The following is a 20,467-nucleotide window of genomic DNA, read 5'->3' as shown; positions in this document are numbered from 1 at the left end:
TTGATGGACAATGATGAATCACAGCTTTGTTTTAGATGTGTGCAGACTTCAGAGACAAGTGCTCCAGAGGGGCTGGAGCGTGTTTTTACCGTGAGCCCCCCTGGGGTGCTTGGCGGTGGAGGTGACTGTTTTTGCTGCAAGCAGTTGGCGGGAGCGGATTTGACCACTGAACCGAATCTAAGCAGAGTAATTGTCTCTTTCCTTCTTAACAGGATTAGAAGCAGCAGTGTGGTGGGTTCAGGCCCTCCAGTCAAGCGTGCTGCTGGACGCCGCCAGAGGCCGCCACAGGGGTGAGAGTTGCAGTCAGCCAGGGTCACCACGCTGCTGCAGGTCCTCTAAGGTTTCACTGTAAGAACTCAAAGAGTTGCTTCCTACCACAGAAGAGGTTCCAGTGCGTGCAAATACACACTGAAAACACACACACGCACAGTGTTAACTTTCAAAATTAAACCAAAGAAATTAAGATCAAATATGGATTTATTTACAATTGATGACCTGATCACATTTTTAAGCATCCTTTTCAGTCCAACATCCTGTAACTACAGAGACAAATGTGGCAGTCAAAGGTAATTTTTGTTTGTCACCTTCACGCAACCTGAAGACACAGATTTAGGCATGATCAAAATGCTTTTCAGTCTATTCCAAGGCTGAAGCTATTCTGCTGGATGAACTCTTCTTCTTCTCCCCAGACATCCAACATGTCCAGCAGGTCCTCCAGGCCCAGCTGGTCCACATGAAATTGTGAGTTATGCATCTCATATCAGATTAACCTCTAATGACCGGTGCTGTACTCTGGACACTTTGTATCTTTGACTAGTTATTTAAAAATGGACTACTTTTGGCCAATTTTCATGACTGGTGTCCACTCTCTCTCTTCCTGCTGGAAGAAAGCAGTTTTTTTAAGTAAACAAGTTAGAGTTTGGGTTAGGGTTAGAGTTAGAGTGACAGATAATGATTGTTGGACTCTTAGGTGAACTGAATCGATGGAGATGTTTGCATGAGCATACCTGCCTAGGTATTTCATTGTTGGGGTTTGAGTGTTTGTGCTGACAGCCGTCGTCCTCTTACTGTTGTGAGGACACAGCGGACACACTTGCTTTAATGGGCAAGACACTTCTCAGCTAATTGCCTCAATTTGGATGAAGGCCTGTGACGGCTTGCTGGTGAGGAAGGGCACACACAAGGTCAATTGTCCTGTGCCTGAATGCTAAATGGATTTCTGATGTGTTATGATTGACCGAGTAGACACTAATTAACAGGGAAGGCTCATTATTTTAGGGTTCAGGGAGTACAGACACTGTGGCAGAGCACAAGGAGTCCGTTTTCTGCTTCCATGCACCAAAACTCAGCAAGTGAAATCATATCACTTCAGCTTTCGTCATTCTAACGTCAGCCTTTGTCATTTGGAAAATGAGCAGCATAAAGTGATTCCCAGGCCCTCAGCACCTTTTGTCTCTTGTGAAAACTTTTACAACAAACAACTGAATCAAAAAAGGAACCGTTGACCTCATCAGTACAGAACCAATGAGCTGAAGGTCGTGAGGATTAGTGAGGGATATCAGTTGTTTTTTCACTCATCACAAAATTTTAACGGTGAATGCAGATCAAAGAAACCAAAACTGATGGCAAAGTTTACAGAAAGATTTAAGATTTCACATTAATTACAGTAGCAATTACTGACAATGGAGAGGACTGCCTTTTTCCTAAATAAGAGTCTTTTAAAGTTAAATTCAATTTTTTTTTACTTAAAACCATTTGTGGAAAAATCTGTCATATTCCTCCCAAATCTAGCTAAAATGATTTCTTAACTTTTAACAGAGTAAACCTGATCACACATAAAAACCACATGGAGATATTAGCCATTAAATAATTCAATTAATAATTAACTAATTAAACTTTGAAGAAAGTTTAGATTTTTTCTATTTTGTGTTTGTAGAAAAATGCAGACACAGAAAAATAAAAGAATCTAAGTCTAATAGCATAGCATAGCATAGCATAGCACAACACTGCAATAGCAGAGCAGTGTCAAACTTTTATTCTCTCCATGGTTTGCAAATATAAATAGTTTGTATTTTGTATTTTCCTCCCAAAATTAATTTGACTTTGTGAGAAAGAAAATGTATTTATGTCATAGTTTGCTATCATTTTTGAGTGAATAATTTTCATTAATAAGTTTTTTGATCCAACAACAAAAAGAAAACGGTTCATCATTGGTTTGGACACAGGGCGCACACAGTTTGGACCCAGAATGTTGGGAATCACTGATCACACCAAGAGCTGGGACAGATTCCATCATTTGGTAGGATCATGAAATTGTTGTCAGAGATTACGTTTGTGTTAGCAATCAAACACCTGTTAACACTGTTACTGATTATTTGAGAAGTATGGACAGAAAAAGTAAACATTGAAAGCAGATGACAGAAGGGGTGACCACTGATGACACCAATCAACTCTCCTCCATTTTCCCTGCATCATTGGAGTCAAAGGTCGCTGTGCCCCTTGACTAATGAGCCAACGAGTCTTCTCCTTTACCAACCTTCCAGAATTCAGTGGGATTAAAATGAAGGAAAAGCTTCCTGTTGGTATGAATGTTTGATCGGATTCAGCAGTCATCCGTTTGTCCTGTCTGCTGACGCTAAGAATGTTTTTTCCTCATAAAAGGCCAGTGCGAGTTTCCCCTGGCGCTAACTGTTCACCCTTGTAATCAGATCATGCTCGCTGAAGGGTCAGGAACAACGACATGCAAATTCTAATTAAATGTGCAGTGTTGGGACAGACCCCGTTTGATCGCCGAGCCCTTTCATGCCCCCTAATCACTCCTGACAGCCCCTTCCAACAGATTCTGTGACAAACTTCTCGATTCAACCGAGGGGGATTTTTGAACTTTGCTTTCTCCTGCAGCCCCGGGCAGGGGTCTGTCAAACAATCTAAATCAATGACCCAATTGACCAGTGGGCCCCTTGTTGATAACCTCAATGAGCTCTATGTTGCCATCCTTTGTGTTACAGCGCTAAATGCCGATAGCATTTTATGGTAATTAAAGCCTCCATTTGGTTCCTGCCTTTGAATACAAACACCAAAGGGAGGGGCCCGTTGGTCCGGAAGGCAGAGGGCCCCACTGGTGGGGATGCAGGTGCAGAGAAACGGCGGGATGCAGAAATGAAGCTGAGGTGGGGGCCACCGAGAGACTTTCCCACCAACGTGGCTCGGGGCCACTGGCACACTCATTAGATCATTACAGTAAGGAAGGGGGCTTTTTTTTTGTTTTATTAAAAATCTCATTAATCCTACAACAACAGGCACACACTGACCTCATTGGTGACCCTGTAATCCAAATATGCCTTGAATATAGAATGGAGTATCTAATTGCAGCTCAGTACCTCCATCTGAAGCATCACTCTTTGGCTCATGAGGGGTAAAAGGGGAGCTAAAGAGTAGTGGCCCCTCCAGGACACCTAATGAGAAATTGGTTCAAATTAGACTTCGAGCCCCCACGGGTGGGACGCTTAAGGTTTTAGCTAGCACTTTTGATGGTCTGTGTTGTTTATGTGTAACTTAAGTCCAAAGAAGAACAATCAAAGTAATTTTGATAGGCTATTTGTAATTTTAGCATTGTGTTAGCATTTCTATAGTTCCGACTTCAAAAAATGTAGCATGGTTTGTACCATAGGTCGATGCAAGGCAGGACTAGAATTGATCTGGAGAATGCATAAAAGCTTAATACTGTATGTTAGCAAACATCCTGGAGTTGAGGACATGTAACCCTAACTCCAACATCTATCATTTGTTCTATAAATAACATGCAAAAAATGAGACTAGCTGAGAAATATCATAACAACAAGGCTTGCTTTCGAAGTGTACCGGTCCTCCCCCTTCTCCTCTCTCTCTACCCAGCCGGCCATCAGCAGGAGGGTCCCCCTACATGATCCCGGTCCTGCTCAAGGTTTCTTCCTGTTAAAGGGGGGTTTTTCCTTGCCACTGTTGCTTGTTGGGGGTCAGGCCCTGCAATTCTGTAAAGCACCTAGAAACAATTTTGATTGTAACAGACGCTATATAAATTGGTTGATTGGTTGGTTGATTGATTGATTGATTGATTGATTGATACTAGTTTTTCACATCAATATAACAATAGAGCAGGTCAAGGACCTACCAATTGGCCAGCTGTCGAGAGCCAAGAATTAACCTAGACATGAAAGTGTGCATGCATGCACTCACACTGAGGATTACAGGATTTTTACATTATCAAGAGAGCCAGTTGACACATCCTAGAACAGATCCTTTTCCATGTTCCTACAGGACAATTGAGTCCCATACCTTGAAATCATTTGAAATAGTCTGTGGTAACTTTATGTGGGGCCCTACCTCTACTTGAAAAGCTTCACCAGCTCAGTCATTTTCGCCTAGGCTGGGAAGGTCACACACTCAACTAATAAGGATTTAATCACTGCATTACAAAAGTCAGTCACACAAGAGCATATCATTATTATGCCCACTCCAAAAGGTGTGTGATGCTGCAGTACTCCGGCGAGCTTCCCAACCTCCACAGAGCCACGGCCACTTTTGTTGGCACAGGTGAACCTGCAGACACAACACAAACGTCAGCTTTACAGCATCACAATGCTTTCTTAACCCATGAGAAAGAACATATTAAACTTCTGATATGCCTGAAACACATTAGATATTTTACAAATCTTCTCCTGCTCCTCCTCATTGTTGTAGTCCTCCTGTTTGTCATTGCCCTCCTCCTCTTTGTTGCCTTCTTTGTACTTTTCCTCCTTCTCATCCTTGTCATTGGAGTCCCCCTCCTCCTTGTTGTCATCCACCTCCCATTCTTCCCCTTCTATGCTCCTTGTACCCCTCCTCCTTGTCATTGTCCTCCTCCGTTTTGTCCTCCTTGTACTTTCTCTCCTTCCCTCCTCCTCCTCTTCCTTCTTGTCATCGTAAGTCCCCCTGCACGTCTCCATCCTCTTCCTACCCTCCTTCCCTCCTACTCCTTCCTACAACCTCCTCCTCATGCACCTCCTCCTCTATAAACAATAAAACAATCATACCTGAAAGATCTTAATGCTTTGATCTATTTACCGTTTATTTACATCAGGAACTTTGCAAACAACTCGAAGTTTTGAGTTGAGGTCTAAAAAACATTCCATAAAGCAGAACTTTGATGAATTTGGCAAATTTTCTGCAGCTGATGTTCTTTAGCAGTGACAGGTTTACTTGCTTTCAATTCTCCTCCTCTTTGAGCCTCCACACTGCCCCTGTCACCCTGACCTCCCACCTCCTGCTGGTATATCCCAGAGGCCCCCAGGGCAACAGTGCTTTTCTTCCCCCCAGCCCCACCTTCACAGGAAAGACCCCAGACTTCTGTGAAATACCTCCATGGGTTCTTCCTCCCTCAATGGCTTTGCCCCCGCCTCCTCCCCCGAGGCCTTGGAAATACCTCGGCATTTGTTAAGGTTAGGGTTAGGGTTAGGGTTAGGTTTAGGACTAGGGTTAGGATTTTTAGGATTAGGATTTCCAGCACTGTGAAGCAGCATCAGAAATTAGTTCACAGGCCATCACTATGTCCAGTTGAGAAGGGGTTATCTCAGGTTCAGACCCCAGGAACATGCATACTTACATTTTGCATGCTGTCAACATGCAAGCTCTAACCCTGACCTAACCCGACCCAAATCCAACCCAACCCATCATAACCCTATTTATTGCAATGGCGCCACCTTGTGGATTCAGTTTGGCCTATTATCATAACCCTAACCAAACTTACCCCATTCATTCCATGTATAGTTCATGTATAATTCATTCCAATGTATAAACCCTAACCCATGCTCTTGGATAACCTAAAACACACTGGAACCTAAAGCTTAAACATTAAAATTAATGGTGCATTCCCAGGGTTAAGTTATTCAAATATTATATTCATGGAATCAGTTTAAAAAAAGATCTTTGATAAAAACATAATTCATCAAGGACAAAATTGGGTCATATTTCTATAAGTCTATTATGACAAATTCATTTTAATCGTTTTTATTATTATGAGGTAAAAACATAACATTATTTTTATACTACAATTGGTACATATTATTAGGTTAAAAATGGATTAAAGTTTTTTTTTCATTTTTTTATTTTTGGGGTTAAAATTGCAGGATTAAAAAAGAAAATACCAAACTAAAAACATTGTGCATTTAGAATAGAAGTGAAAAATATGTCACATCAATAACTACATAATGGACACAATTGTTTGAAAGCTCAATAGCTTTTCAAAGAGCAAAGACGAAACAACTTTTCCACAGCCATCACAGCAAGCCAGTTTTGGGTTATTTAGTGTGGAAAAAGACCCGTAGCGGGGTGAAATGTCCTTTATTTGCACTCTCTTCTTTAGTTATTTAATAAATGTATACAATTTTGGGTTTATTATATTTACCTTAAAACTTTTTTTTTTTTTTTTTTTAATAAAAAACACTTTTAAAAAAGGACAAAGGCTTTTAATTTTTTTCCCTTTCCTATTGTTTGGAAATTGCTTTTAGTTTAAAACATTTTATGCTAAAACTTACCTTCATGGGGAACACAATTTTTGTTGAGTCTGTTTTTCTCCATCATGTCATTTTGGCCCCCTGTAGGATATTGATAGTACTGACCTATTAGGAGGGCAATCATAATCAGCTGGCAAGTCTCACTACAGATAATCTGTGGAATTTTGCTTATCTGGAGGGAAAGCTGTGGAGAAAAAAATGAAGTTCACCACTGTTATGGATCCAGGTTAGACAGAGGTACACTATGGCAGAGGACTCCAGCATGCCGGTCAACATTAGGGTAATCAGGGCTATGGGAGGTTTGTTGTCTCCTTCAGAATGGAGGGTACAATCTGCTATTCTAACCCTTAGCTGTAACCCCAACAAAGTGATTTTCTCAAAACTCTGTTCAATCAACCAATCTTTATTTATATAACATCTGTTACAATCAAAATTGTTTCTAGGTGCTTTACAGAATCCCAGAGCCTGACCCCCAACAAGCAACAGTGGCAAGGAAAAACTCCCCCTTTAACAGAAAGAAACCTTGAGCAGGATCAGGCTCATATAGGGGGACCCTCCTGCTGAGGGCCGGCTGGGTAGAGAGAGAGGAGAAGGGGGAGGACAGGTAGAGGACAGAATAGGTAGGAGAGGAGAAGAGAGAATAGGTAAAGAACACACAATTACATTATATTAATTAAAATAAGCTGCTGGTAGAGTTGAGGGGGGTGGAGGTCAGTAGGTTAGCATACAACTAAGAAGGCGGCGATACCTGTAGATGATAACAGAGGGGGGCGGAGAAGCAGAAAAACTACGAAAGAAATAACATCAGTGATCTACTTGGAGAGGAGAGGAGAGGAGAGGAGAGGAGAGGAGAGGAGAGGAGAGGAGAGGAGAGGAAGCCATGACCCAGTGGGGTGACAGAGGCCTGTCAGGTGATCATGTTTCCTGTGTAACCTAACAATTAGATGACCCCATAAGTACAATGATTTGTCTGTCTAGGATAGTAACAGCAACTACAGAATTAGTGATAATAAGCTTTTTCATAGTGATGGAGTCAGCCTCCCGTACCCCCCCCCCCCCCCCCCCCCCCCGCTCTTTATTGGCATCATTACAGTAATCTCAAACCCAATGCAACTAATAAAATTTTGACGAAAACTCAATGTATTAATTTATTTTCTTGTCACTATTTTCAAAGCTAAACATTTCCTTTTGATTCTGTTTTTTATGATCAGATAATTGATCAAATCAAAAACTACACAAATCCCATTATACCTGGAAAAATGTGCCCAATTCCATTCAGCTGCTAAATTATTTTATTTTATTTAACGTTTTATTTCATTAATAAGACTTTGAAATTTCTTGATCTTATCATCTTGCCCCACCTATTGGTCAGCCTTAGTAACTGTAGTAATAACTCATGCAGTAGCTTTGTATTTTATATGTATAATTATGTAATATGTATTTTGATTTCAGTGGTTGATGTTTTTTAAATTGTTTGATAAGGTTTTAAACTTAATTTAACCAGAAGGCTCCAGCAAACACAGAAAATGGAAAAGTTCAGATGTCCAGGAAACTTTTTAAAGTGGCTACGTGTTGCAGTCTTGAAGTCTCCATCCAGTAAAACTTTTCTATGCTGTTATCATCCCCACAGTTATCGTTTGAGAACATGAACTGTTTTTCTGCAAAAATCAAAATGTCCAGAGTCATGGTCTGGTCCCCTCCCCCAATCTGGCCAGCGATGAAAATGTTAGTCGCATGTCGTCGCTTCGTCGCTGGCTGTCACAGTGGTGCCCCAAAAACCAGGTGGCCTTTGTAGACAGTTAGAACAGTTTTTGGGGAAAACCTGGTCTGATTAGGAGAGACGGTGTCCATCCCCCGGGATGGTGCCTCTTTCATTTCTAGAAACTTGGCCAATTTTATTAGACCCAAAGTGACTGGACAAACCAGGGTCCAGACCAGGATGCAGAGTTGTAGTCCTACACACCTCTCTGCTGTTTCTGTAGAACACTCATCACCAACAATAACATATTTAACACTATAGAGGTAGTCTCTGTTCCACGGTTAAAAGTTCACCAAGCACAGAGCAAGGGAGCGGTCAATCTCCCTAAACTTATTAAAATTAATACCAAAGCACAAATAGAAGAAACTAACAGCACAATTAAATGTGGACTATTAAATATTAGATCTCTTTTGTGTAAATGCCTGTTGGTGCACGACCTGATAGCCAATCACCACATTGATTTATTCTGTCTTACTGAGACCTGGCTTGAGGAGGAGGAGTGTGTTAGCTTAAATGAATCTAATCCTTCTACCTATCTTAATTATCATACTCCTCATGCTACTGGTCCTATCCTAGACCCAAACACAGCTCCAGTTCATTTGAAAGCCTAACTCTTGGCATCACCCATCTGAACCGGTGAACAGAAAAGCCACTTTTGATTGTAGTTGTATATCGGCCCCCCTGTTGGGCCACATTCAGAGTTCCTGTCTGAGTTCTCTGACTTCTTATCTGACTTGATCCTCAGAACAGATTAAGTCATTATTATTGCAGACTTAAACATCCATGTAGACATTGTAAATGACAGCTTTAGAAACGGCTTCATTTTATTACTTGATTCAGTTGGTTTCCTTCAACAATCAACCAAATCATAGCTTCAACCACACCCTTGATCTAGTTCTGACTTATGGAGTTGAGGTAGAACATGTGTCAGTGTTCCCTCAAAACCCACTCCTGTCAGATCATTCTTTGATCACTTTTACATTTATGAGTATTAAGGATTCTTCTATGTTCAGAACACAGTCTTACTGTCAAATCATTCTTTGATCACTTTTACATTTATGATTAAGGATTCTTCTATCCTCAGAGCACAGTCTTACAATAGCAGATGTCTTTCAGATAATGCTGTTGCTACGTTTAAGGAAGTGATCCCTGTGCTAATCCCAGGACCACTGTGTGTTTCCCCAGGGATCAGTCATTATAATCTTAGCCCTGCTGAGGTTGACTCTATTGCTGAAGGTGCAGCAACCTCACTGAGAATTACGCTTGATTCTGTTGCAGCCCTGAAAAAGAAAATAGTAAATCAGAGGAGGTGTGCCCCCTGGTATAATTCACATATCAGGACCCTCAAGCAGAAAATGCACAGACTAGAAAAGAAGTGGCATTCTTGTAAAATAGACAGCTATCATGCAGCCTGGAAAGACAGTCTGTTAGTTTACAAAAAGGCCCTCCGTAAAGCTAGAACAGCTTATTTTTCTTCTTTAAATGAGGAAAATAAGAACAACCCCAGGTTTCTTTTCAGCACTGTGGCCAAATTAACCGAGAGTCACAGTGTTTTAGATCCACTTATCCCTTCTTCCCTTCGTGGTGAAGACTTCATGAGCTTCTTCACTGATAAAGTTCTAGCTATCAGAGAAAAAGCTAACCAGGCCATCCCAACAACTGGACCATCACCAGATGTGCTGACTGTGGGAACATACAGGTTCTCCAACGAGGCCTTAAACTCCTTCAGCCTCTGAGGCGTCTTCGCTAATTCAGAAATCCAAGACCACGTGTCTTTTAGATCCCATCCCAACACACCTGTTGAAGGATGTTTTACCATTCTGTCCTGGACCAGATCAATTGTTCTTTAGTGACAGGTTATGAACCCTGGTCCTACAAGGTGGCAGTGATTAAGCCGTTGCTTAAAAAAACATCACTGGATCCTGATGTCTGAGCAAACTATAGGCCGATATCGAACCTTCCTTTTATCTCTAAAATTCTAGAGAAGGTTGTGGTGACTCAGTTACTGGAGCACCTGCAGAGAAAGAGCCTGTTTGAGATGTTTCAGTCAGGCTTTAGAGCTCATCACAGCACAGAAACAGCACTTCTTAAAGTTACTAATGATCTTCTTATAACTTCAGATCATGGACTGGTCTCTATGCTGGTTCTGCTGGACCTCAGTGCTGCTTTTGATACAGTTGATCACAGCATCCTGTTACAGAGACTGGAACATGTGATTAAGATTAAAGGGACAGCACTAGACTGGTTTTGATCATATTTATCTGATAGATACCAGTTTGCTCGTGTCCATGGCGTTCCCTCTTCATACAGTAGGGTTAGCCATGGAGTTCCCCAAGGTTCTGTACTTGGACCAATCCTTTTCCCCTTGTACATGCTTCCCTTAGGAAACATTATTCAGCAGCATGGAATAAAGTTTCATTGTTATGCTGATGACACTCAGCTATATTTATCCATGAAACCAGAGGAGACAGAGGAGTTAGTGAAACTTCAGACCTGTTTTAAAGAAGTCTTGGATGTCTTCAAATTTCCTCCTCCTTAACTCAGGAAAAACTGAGGTCATGGTGTTGGTGGTCCTGAACCTCTCAGGGATAGATTAGATCACATGATCACTCTAGATGGTATCTCATCAATATCTAATCTCTCTGTGAGGAATCTTGGAGTAACTTTTGATCAAAATCTCTCCTTCAACTCACACATTAAATTACCGTATTTTCACGACTATAAGGCACACCTAAAACACTGAGATTTTCTCAAAAATCGACGGTGCGCCTTGTAATATGGAGCGCCTTGTGTGTGGACTGAGTTCCAAAATCTGCTGTGCGCCTTTGGTGGGTGCACTACAGTAAACGCTCTGCCAATCGATTAGCGGCACACCTATGTATAAGGATCCACTAAAATGGCGCCGGTCAAGCGAGACGCCTATAAATGAGGCTTACTTTAAACTGCAGGCCATCGAATATGCGGCTGAAAATGGCAATCGAGCAATCTTAGTGTTTTCGCTTTATGAGGAGGCGGCATCTCTCCATACGCACGAGGACAACTGTTGCGCAGCGGCTGCCAGCAGATTACCAGGAGAGGGCGGCCATCTTCCGCACCTACTGCCGCGACAAGATAACCGCGCCCAGCCACATCACCAACATGGATGAGATCCCTCTGACTTTTAACATCCCTTTGACCCACAAAGTGGAGAAAAAGGGACCGGCATGGTGGCGATATGCACAACGGGGCACGAGAAGTCATCGTTCACCATGGTTTTCGGCTGCCACGGAAACGGACAGAGCGCTGGATGGTGAACACTCCTTCACAAAGACTATGAGGCAGCGGCGGGCAAGTTATGCCACCATATGCGGGTGGATTGTAGACGCATGGGCTATGATACCGTCTTCATGTATTGTGTTGGATCGCGATACCTCCTGTATGTAGCTGCCGATCCGCGTGTTCGTTGAATGAAGACTTCGAGAAGTAAAGTACCAATTTCAAAATGTATTTAACAATAGAATCAATTCCAGACACAAATATTACAGAGCTCCGGGCCAGTTCATAACCCTAGCAACAACAAAGTTAATTGTCAGGGCACGAAGTCTGACAACCTAACTATCCCTTGGCCCAGTCCTTTATAGTCACACACATGCAAATTCACAATGTCCATGCAATCCACTCCAGATCCCCTGCTGAGATGTCCTCGTCCTCTTCCTCCAGTCCCTTTGGTGTTGGTAGAGTTCTTCTCTTCCATTGTTTTCCCAGGCCAGATCCCATTCTTCATGCAAATGTGATCATCATCAACCCCCCTGATGTCCTGTTTACAATGAGTGTTTGACACCCCCTGCCTGACTGGCTCCTGAGATAACAGTAGATCAAACAACAATCCTGCAAATGTCTCTGTTCTTAATTACATTTAGTCTACCTTGCCTAACTTCTAAGGGAAGACAGGAACATATGGTGAAACACATAACAACAAGATAAAGACAATTCTCAACAATCCCCCTTTTGGCCTAGCCTAAGCTAGGCCAATACAACAATTCATTGACAACTCCTCTTGATGTAATGAAGAATAATAGACGTTTAATCATGGTGCCATCGTCTTTAGATGTTCCTCGATCCGTCCAAGCGTTCTCTGTGAATTATCTGCTGGGGTACATTGATTCCAGTAATACCAGTGTTAGGGTTAATGTGTTAGGGTGTTAGTATGTTAGGGTTAGGGTTAACAAGTAATGTTCACTCTGCAACTTCAAAGTGGCCCGTCCACCTGTGCTCTGACCACTTTTACTTGATGACTCTCAGAAGAACCCACTCAGCTGTGTGTGGAATTCCTGGATCCTTACTGACTGGTTACAGAGGTTGCCTGTTGGGAGAGAACTTAGAGATTCGTTTTTAGTTGAACAAAATAAAATCTACATTTCATAAAAATGCTGGGCTGGCCTATGGATTGTAAATCTCTATTCTTAAAATGAGTTCCATTGTCAAATCTAATTTGTTTGGGGAAACCATGTGTCGGATTAATCAAAAATTTAATAACGCTTTTTGCCTCTTCTACTTTTACGGGAACCGCCTCTGGCCAGCCAGTGTATGCATCCACTGCGACCAAGAGGTATCGGAACCTATTGACCCTATCTAACATATCAGTGAAATCTATAATTTTCTTGCCCATTGGGGCAACTGGAAACTTTATTCTCTGCATCATTCGTGGTTTCCCGCAGTGTGTCAGGCCGTGGGCCTCTTCCAGAACGGCATCTAACAGACCGGGCGGGAGAACAGGTCTGCCGTCTGGGCCCGCCAAATTCCTTCAACTTTCACAGCCCCCCTTTTCCTTCCAAACTGTTTTTTCATGTGGAGAAGCTTCTTCTTGATCACAACCTATTCTTTCCCTGTCGTATCTTGGAAGAATTTCCTGAACCGTTTTCTCTGCCATCAACAAACTGAAACTTTGTTTATAACCTGCTGCCTTCCTTGCTGCCTGATCTGCCGCCTCATTACCTTTTCCCTCTAAAGAATTCTCCTTGCTGTGACCTTTGCACTTTACAACTGCGACCTCCGCTGGCTCCATGAGTGCCTGTGTCAGTTGCCTCATCTCTACTTCATGTTTTATAGGTGAGCCTGATGCTGTGTTAAACCCTGCCATATTTATCCCTTCATGTGTGTGTGTGTTATGTGTGGTGCAGTTAAAATCTTGTCCATCCTGGTCTGTCTAAGTGAGGTCATGGTGAATGCTGCTGAGCTGACCAGTGATACCACGCTATGTGTTGTAAGTACCGTCAGAGCGTGACCCATCACTAAATGTAACACTGCCTGGTACCTCCGGGTAGTTGTGATATGGGCAGTCCCTTTGCCAATGACCATACCCTTTGCAGGCATGACACTGATCTCGGCCTAAGTACCCGCCTATCAAGCCGTATCCCTGCCCGCCGTGTCTCCCACACATGCCTCCCCTTGGACTGACCCAATACGGGTTTATCGGAGCAAAATCTTGTTGCGGACATAACTGATCTGGCTGCACCTGCCGAGGAAACTGCTGAACCATCTGTTTCTCTTCCTTTTGTTTATCATTAAGCTTTTTCAGTGCTTCATCTAACTGAATTTTTAGGAGCTGTTCCTGCGCTGTCATCACCTCCTCTTTCTTTCCCTGTTGTTTAACTTTAAATGTGTTGATATGGTGTGAAAGATGTCTCTCCCAGACATCCGCCGTACTGCCTGGAAGGTCAGGATTTCCTTCCATAGCTTCTTTTACTGATTGTGGAAGTCCTAAAATTATGGCCTGACGGAACAAAGTGGTGTGTAGATTATCTGAGCCAGGATGGCACCCTGTGGCACACATCCATTCCTCTTTACACCTCGTAAGGAACCCATGTGCCGACTCACTTTCCTCCCACTTAAATCTTAGATTCTGCATTGCTCCTGGAGATATTGGAAATACCTGTCTCATAGCTTCACCAACCCTGGTTGCACAAGGTCCAAAACGTGCAGCATTAGGTCTGTCTTTAATGCCTGCTGCTACTTCAACTTTATCCAAATCCCAGAGAGAGACTTGTCTCCCTAGAATTCCTCTAAAGTCTCCCATCGCCAGCTGCATGCTCTGTGTTAAACTAAAAAGTCTGGACATCCACTTGCCGCCTCCCTCTGCGGGTGGGGGCATCTTATCCACTAAACAATTGATGTCTGTAATTGCAAATGGAACATATACCGGTTCCTGTCCTCCTCTTTTCTGTATCAGAGGGGCCTGGAACTGTGGCATTCCTGAAACGGGCCCCTTACTCCGCGTGTGTATTTGACCCACCTCCTCATTATTTATGGCCCCTGTCAACGGTTCACCTCTATACTCACACTCACTCTCTTCCCATAATTCTAATTCACAATTCCCCATACTTGAACCCTGATCCTTTTCATATAATTCTGTCTGAGGATGAACATGCTCCTGATGCTCCAATTCCCCAATAAATGTAGCCGGAAGTTTGAAGGTGTCTGTCTTATTCTCACTCTCCTCTTTATCACTGCCATAAATCAATCTTGCCTTCTCCTCCCTGCACTCAGCCCTGGCAAATCCTCCTGAGGGATCAGCTCTTTTCACTTGTTTTATATGATTGCTAAGTGTTTTAAAGATATTTAATGTAGATTTTTGACTATCCTGTTTTTTAAATGTAGTTTGTTGGGAGAGTTTAGAGCGAACCACCTGAGCTTCCTCTCTAAATTCATTGTTTCCTAACTTATCTCCAACCTCTTTCTGTCTCTGTTTGATCCTTCTAACCTGTCTCCAAAGTTCACACACTGTCTCACGTAAGTCCTGCAGTTCTTCATCTCTGTCCACACCTAACTGACCACTGTTATTAGTCAAAACTGGCAATTGATATGGGGGTGGGGAAATAGTAGTAGGCAATGATGGGTAAAGAGTGGTGTTAAGTGTCAATGTCTGATTTAAATCTTCTAATGGAGGCTTCTCAACATTAGGCACTCGTGTGACCCCCCCAGATCTGCAATAGTGCACCGCTGCACATGCCACAGCCACAACATGTATCCTTCGACGCCTCTCTTCTAACTCCTTACCCTGTTTTTGCCATGATTTCCCTGTTATAAACCCTGATTTTGGATTATCCAAATGATCTTGTAATCTAGTGTGAATTTCTGACTCCCACTTACACAATGCTTCAGTTAAATTAACCTTCACCTCTGGAGGGGGAAGGATCTTTTGCTTCTGAGCTTTCTTCCACAACTTTTTTATTGCATCCAATTCTCTTTTCCTGTCCCGTTCTTTCATGCCACTCACCACCTGATCAAGAGTCCACTTCCACTGTTCTTCCACAGACCGAGGATAGGGAGAACATTCTCCCTGATCCCTACACGCTTTTCCACAATCCAGTTTCATCTTTAACTATGCTCCCAAGTGAGATTGAATGTGAATGACTCCAACGGTCAACTCAATGCCTCAGTGAAACAAGCTTCTAGATCAAACGTCTTTGATCCGGTTCCACTCTGGGGGTTAATTCCCAAGGACAAAGAGCCTTTTAATTCACGTTCACTCTGGCACTTTTCCACCCCACACAAAAACACAAATCTCGGGCGTCGGGAGTGTCCGTCCCGTCAACTGCGCTCCGAGTCCCAACCCAAATCTTTTTCATATACAGTGCACTGTATACAGCAATACAGCACTGTACTAGTTACGGTTTACTCTAACCGTCTATTCCCTGTTTTCTCAACAGCACTTCCGGACTCTAACCGTCTATTTTCCGGACTCTAACCGTAATTCCTAACGGACTCTAACCGTAATTCTTAACGGACTCTAACCGTACTTATTTACAGACTCTAACCGTACTTATTTCAGTCGTTTCAATATTTGTATCTGGAATTTATAACTAGGACACTTCAATTGACAGTGACGACAAATTTTTGGAAATAGCCAATCTGCAGAGCTTGATTAAACAGGTGTCTGCTTACCTTTTTATTAGGGATCCCTTGTCGTCAGTTGTCCTCCGAAGTGACCGTTGTTGAATTCTTTGCCTCAAATGACTTCTCTCTTCATCACGTCGGGGTCACCAAATTGTTGGATCGCGATACCTCCTGTATGTAGCTGCCGATCCGCGTGTTCGTTGAATGAAGACTTCGAGAAGTAAAGTACCAATTTCAAAATGTATTTAACAATAGAATCAATTCCAGACACAAATATTACAGAGCTCCGGGCCAGTTCATAACCCTAGCAACAACAAAGTTAATTGTCAGGGCACGAAGTCTGACAACCTAACTATCCCTTGGCCCAGTCCTTTATAGTCACACACATGCAAATTCACAATGTCCATGCAATCCACTCCAGATCCCCTGCTGAGATGTCCTCGTCCTCTTCCTCCAGTCCCTTTGGTGTTGGTAGAGTTCTTCTCTTCCATTGTTTTCCCAGGCCAGATCCCATTCTTCATGCAAATGTGATCATCATCAACCCCCCTGATGTCCTGTTTACAATGAGTGTTTGACACCCCCTGCCTGACTGGCTCCTGAGATAACAGTAGATCAAACAACAATCCTGCAAATGTCTCTGTTCTTAATTACATTTAGTCTACCTTGCCTAACTTCTAAGGGAAGACAGGAACATATGGTGAAACACATAACAACAAGATAAAGACAATTCTCAACAATTGTAAGAGCTTTCACAAACTCAACGCTGAACCGGAACCAGTCGGTGAGTCCGGATGATTAAGAAGAGGAATTTGGGATGTTGGACATTGAAATAGTGCAGCTGTTTAATTTAGATACAGAAGATGAAAACTTTGATGGTTTTGTGGCGGAAGAATGAATATTTTGTTCAATAAATGTGTCGAAACTCACTGTTTTACTTCCGTTGTCATTTTTTACTGTATATTTCAGCATGTGCCTAATAATACGGTGTGCCTTATGTATGTTTTAAATACAAAAATAGCACCCATAACTGAGACTGCACCTTTTAATACAGTGCGCCTTATGGTCATGAAAATACGGTAGTCTCTAGAAGTGCCTTTTTTTCACCTGAGGAACATCACAAGGATTAGAAAACTACTTGTGGTTCAATTCTTGAATGTGACTCGGGTTTCTCTCCTCCTCCCTTCATCTGCAGGAGCGGCAGCCAGGGGCGGGCCGATACCTGGGGAGCGCTGAGCCGCTGACGAACCTGCAGCTCATTGCCTTGGTGCGGCAACTTAAACTCCCCTCTGAAGAGGATTATTTTATCTTGTTAGCATCTTTTATCTTATTAGCATGTGTTATACTATATGTTTTTGTTTTATGTTACAGTTAGTTTAGAAGTTAGGGATAGTATATAATCTTTAGTAAGAATACACATAAGCAAGTCAGTTGACCCTTCCTTGACATGAATACTGTTTAGACAGTTGGAGCCAGGCAGACAGGAAATGGTTGACCCCCATCGTAAAATATGACAGCATAATTTACTGGTGATTGATAAGTTCCTGGACAGGAATATGACCTCTGACCTGGCCATCTGAGAAGACAATGGAGAAGAAGGACTGCACCAACACCAAATGAGGCAGGAAGAAGAAGATGAGGTCACCCAAGAAGGACTGGATTGGACTGAATTAGCATCAATAATTTACATATGTCTTTCTATAAAAGACTGGGTCAAGGGATAGTTAGGTTGTCAGACTTCATGCCCTGACAATGGACTCTGTTATTGTAGGGTTATGAACTGGCCCGGAGCTCTGTAATATTTGTATCTTGAATTGATTCTATTTGCTAAATACATTTTGAAATTGGCATTTGTTTACTTGAAGTCTTCATTTAAAGAACACGCGGATTGGCAGTGACACACGAGAGGTATTGCAATCCAACAATTTGGTGACCCTGACGTGATCAAATCAAATCAAATCAAATCAATCTTTATTTATATAGCGTCTTTTACAATCAAAATTGTTTCAAGGCGCTTTCCAGAATCCCAGGGCCTAACCCCAGACAAGCAACAGTGGCAAGGAAAAACTCCCCTTTAACAGGAAGAAACCTTGAGCAGGACCAGGCTCATGTAGGGGAACCCTCCTGCTGATGGCCGGCTGGGTAAAGAGAGAGGAGAAGGGGGAGGACAGGTAGAGGATAGAATAGGTAGGAGAGGAGAGGAGAGGAGAGGAGAGGAGAGGAGAGGAGAGGAGAGGAGAGGAGAGGAGAAGTAGAGGAGAGGAGAAGGAGGAGGAGGGGAAAGAGGAGAGGAAGGGAGAGGAGAGCAGAGGAGAGGGGTAGAGGAGAGGGGTAGAGGAGAGGAGAAGTAGAGTGAAGGGGAGGTAGAGGAGAGGAGAAGGAGGAGGAGGGGAAAGAGGAGAGGAAGGGAGAGGAGAGCAGAGGAGAGGAGAGGAGAGGCACAGAGCACAGAAACACACACAAAAAGAAGATATACAATCACTTCAGCGGGGCCAGAGGTCATTATGCAGCTCCGAAGGCGGCGATACCTGTAAATAAATAGAGAAGGGGGGGGGGGGGGGGGGGGGGGGGAAGCAGAAAAACTACACAAGAATCAGCATAACTAGTCTGCTTGATGAGCAGGAGGAAAGGAGAGGAGAGGAGAGGAGAGGAAACCATGACCCAGTGGGGTGACAGAGGCCTGTCAGGTGATGAAGACAGAGAAGTCATCTGAGGCAAAGAATTCAACAACGGTCACTTCGGAGGACAACTGACGACAAAGGGATCCCTAATAAAAGGTAAGCAGACACCTGTTTAATCAAAGCTCTGCACATTGGCAATTTCCCAAAAATTTGTTGTCACTGTCAACTGAAGTGTCCTAGTTATAAATTGCAGATACAAATATAGAAAATATTGAAACAACTGCAGGAATTACGGTTCGAGTCCGGAAAATAGACGGTTAGAGGCCGGAAGTACTGTTGAAAAAACAGGGAATAGACAGTTAGAGTAAACCGGAACTAGTACAGTGCTGTATTGCTGTATACACAGCACTGTATATGAAAAAGATTTGGGTTGGGACGGGACGGACACTCCCGACGCCCGATATTTGTGTTTTTGTGTGGGTTGGAAAAGTGCCAGAGTGAACGTGAATTAAAAGGCTCTTTGTCCTTGGGAATTAACCCCCAGAGTGGAACCTGACCAACGAAGTTTGGTCTAGAAGCTTGTTTCACTGAGGCATTGAGTTGACCGTTGGAGTCATTCACATTCAATCTCACTTGGGAGCATAGTTAAGATGGAACTAGAATGTGGCAAAGCGTGTTGAAATCAGGGAGAATGTTCTCCCTATCCCCGGTCTGTGGAAGAACAGTGGAAGTGGACTCTTGATCAGGTGGTGAGTGGCATGAAAGAAGAGGACAGGGAAAGAGAATTGGATGCAATAAAAAAGTTGTGGAAGGAACCTCAGAAGCAAAAGATACTTCCCCCTCCAGAGGTGAAGGTTAATTTAGCTGAAGCATTGTGTAAGTGGGAGTCAGAAACTCACGCCATATTACAGGATCATCTTGATAATCCAAAATTAGGTTTTATAGCAGGAAAATCGTGGCAAAAACAGGGTAAGGAGTTAGAAGATAAGCCTCGAAGGATACATGTTGTGGCTGTGGCAGGTGCAGCAGTGCACAATTACAGATCTAGGGGGGTTATGTGAGAAGAATTATTGTTGTTATTACTATTATCGTTTCAATGCTATAATAAGTATAGTAAGTAGATTTAGAATGTTTAATCAAAAGGAATGTATGAGTGTTTGAACCAAGTATTGTAGCTGTTATGTACCCAGCACTGGGAGGTATCATGTTCAAGGACACGAGGAAGTCGTAGAGATAGGAGGAGAAGGAATCATGAGGTCAGATTGATACAAATCTTGTGTGCACCAAATAAAAGAGGAGAGCGAGCAGCAGACGGACGGAGTTGAGAGAGGAAGCTTGAACTGCTCGTCAGCTCTCCCTTGCAAGGCCTCCTGTTGTTTGTGTGGTTGATCTGAGTCTAGTAAACGAACAGCGCGGGTGACCAAACATCACCCTCACAGTTACACGAGTGCCCAATGAAGCGAAGCCTCCATTAGAAGATCCAAACCAGACACTGACATTTAACACCACTCTTTATCCAGCATTACCTACTACCACTTCCCCACCCCCGTATCAATTGCCAGTCTTAACTATTAATAGTGGTCAGTTAGATGTGGACAGAGATGAAGAAATACAGGAGTTACGAGAGACAGTGGGTGAACTTCGGAGACAGGTTAGAAGGATCAAACAGGGACAGGAAGAGGTTG

At 42.9% G+C, this 20,467-nt stretch overlaps 1 long non-coding RNA gene across 2 annotated transcripts in view; it reads left to right on the top strand.

The window, feature by feature from the left end:
* LOC115249657 (uncharacterized) overlaps positions 1-17,545 on the top strand; it is a 22,799-nt gene extending 5,254 nt beyond the window's left edge. Inside the window, exons 4-6 of one of the 2 annotated variants that reach the window (XR_003888346.1) lie at positions 213-566; positions 690-741; positions 17,357-17,545. This is a non-coding gene — a long non-coding RNA (uncharacterized lncRNA). Of the gene's footprint in view, positions 1-212; positions 742-17,356 lie in introns of both variants that reach the window. The other variant, XR_003888345.1, reaches the window with a different exon arrangement.
* Positions 17,546-20,467: the final 2,922 nt, after the last annotated feature.

The sequence above is a fragment of the Takifugu rubripes genome, chromosome 4 (genome assembly GCF_901000725.2).
Source record: "Takifugu rubripes chromosome 4, fTakRub1.2, whole genome shotgun sequence".
Lineage (NCBI taxonomy): Eukaryota > Metazoa > Chordata > Actinopteri > Tetraodontiformes > Tetraodontidae > Takifugu > Takifugu rubripes.
The sequence above is the reverse complement of the archived record's forward strand: the minus strand, read 5'-3'. Positions and strand labels throughout refer to the sequence as shown.